The sequence below is a fragment of the Orycteropus afer genome, unplaced genomic scaffold (genome assembly GCF_000298275.1).
Source record: "Orycteropus afer afer isolate SDZICR_OR568_19922 unplaced genomic scaffold, OryAfe1.0 scaffold02302, whole genome shotgun sequence".
Taxonomy (NCBI): Eukaryota; Metazoa; Chordata; class Mammalia; order Tubulidentata; family Orycteropodidae; genus Orycteropus; species Orycteropus afer.
In genome coordinates this window covers 66-1,767 of record NW_006923889.1, presented here as the reverse complement: position 1 = coordinate 1,767, position 1,702 = coordinate 66, and the positions used below count along the sequence as shown (strand labels likewise).

General features: G+C 56.4%; 1 pseudogene; it reads left to right on the top strand.

Moving 5' to 3' along the window:
- The first annotated feature begins 355 nt into the window (after positions 1-355).
- LOC103213442 lies at positions 356-1,468 on the top strand (annotated as a pseudogene).
- Positions 1,469-1,702: the final 234 nt, after the last annotated feature.

The following is a 1,702-nucleotide window of genomic DNA, read 5'->3' as shown; positions in this document are numbered from 1 at the left end:
TTGTGACCTGGAATGCCCTGCTCCTTCTCTTCTTCTGAACACACCCAGCACCTGGCAAGCCTCCCTCAGACAGTTCTCTTGATAACAACCCCTCCAACCTCACCCATGAAGTGATCCGCCTAGCCCAGAACGCTGAAGTGGAATTAGAACATCAGCGGGGATTGTTGCAGCAAGTTAAGGAGCATCACACTCAGTGGAAGCAGCGGTTGAGAGTGCCCACTGCGAGCGCCCCTACCCCACCGCATATGCCTGTACGCAACGTTTTCGGGGCCTGCCAGCGAGAGGGCCGAGCCTCTGCAGAGCGGAAATCGGTAGCAGCGGGACCTGCGGAGCCGCAGAGCAGCAGGAGCTAGCCGAGCTGGAGAGCGCAGGGGAGCGGAGCGCGGGTAGCCTCTGAAGGCCGGGGGAGCGAGCAGCAGCAGAGCCTGCAGCGTCCACGGCCGCTCCGGCGGAGCGGGCCGGGGATGGAGCACCGAACCGGGCGGGAGCAGGAGCCTGAGCCATGTTCACAGGGCTGCAGGACCTGAGTGTAACCAACGGTGAGGACCTGAAGGAAACGCTAACCAACTGCACTGAGCCGCTCAAAACCATCAGCAGTTCCAGATGGAGAACGGAGAACGGTGTCCTGATGCCGTCCTTGCAGTCCGCCCTGCCCTTCCTGGACCTACACGGAACGCCGCGGCTGGAGTTCCACCAGTCAGTGTTCGACAAGCTGCTGGAGAGAGTGTCCGCCATTGCGTCCGAGGGGAAAGTGGAGGAAGCTGGAAAACCTGCTGGAGAAGAGCTTCCCTCTGATGAGGGTCCCGTCCCTGCAGCCCGTGGTCATGTGTGTGATAACGTGAAGCTGTATAACATGGTGCTGCGGTTCCTCCGGACGCTGTTCCTGCGAACACGCAATGTGCACTACTGCACACTGCGGGCTGAGCTGCTCATGTCCCTGCACGACCTGGACGTCAGTGATATCTGCACCATGGACCCCTGCCACAAGTTCACCTGGTGCCTGGACGCCTGCATCTGGGAGTGGTTCGTGAACAGCGAGCAAGCGCGGGAGCTGCAGAGCTTTTTGGATGGCGTGAAGAAGAAGCAGGAGCAAGTCCTGGGGGACTTATCCATGATCCTGTGCGACCCCTTTGCTATCAATACGCTCTCCCTGAGCACCATCAGGCACCTGCAGGAGCTGGTGAGCCAAGAAACGCTGCCTAGGGACAGCCCCGACCTCCTGCTGCTGCTCAGGCTGCTGTTGCTGGGACAGGGTGCCTGGGACATGATCGACAGCCAGGTCTTCAGGGAGCCCAAGATGGAGGTGGAGCTCATCACTAGGTTCCTGCCGACACTCATGTCCTTTGTGGTGGATGACCACACCTTCAACGTGGACCAGAAGCTGCCTGCTGAGGAGAGAGCCCCAATCACCTACCCAAACTTAACAACTAGTACCCATGACCTAGCTGGAACAGCTAGAAGAAGATGATTAACACAGATGGTGTTAAGTTACTGCAATTTAATAGCTTGTGCTAAGCTGAACTTTGCTTGCTTATGGATCCACGTACCTGAAGTTTCTAAGCAGAACAGAAGATTCTCCAGAGAAAAAGAACCACGCTTCTTCAGAGTACTGGTCTGATAGGAATGAGCAAATTAGAAATTAACTATTTAAAATGGGGGGAAATAAAAACATGAAGTAGCTAGCTTACACATTTCCATAGGT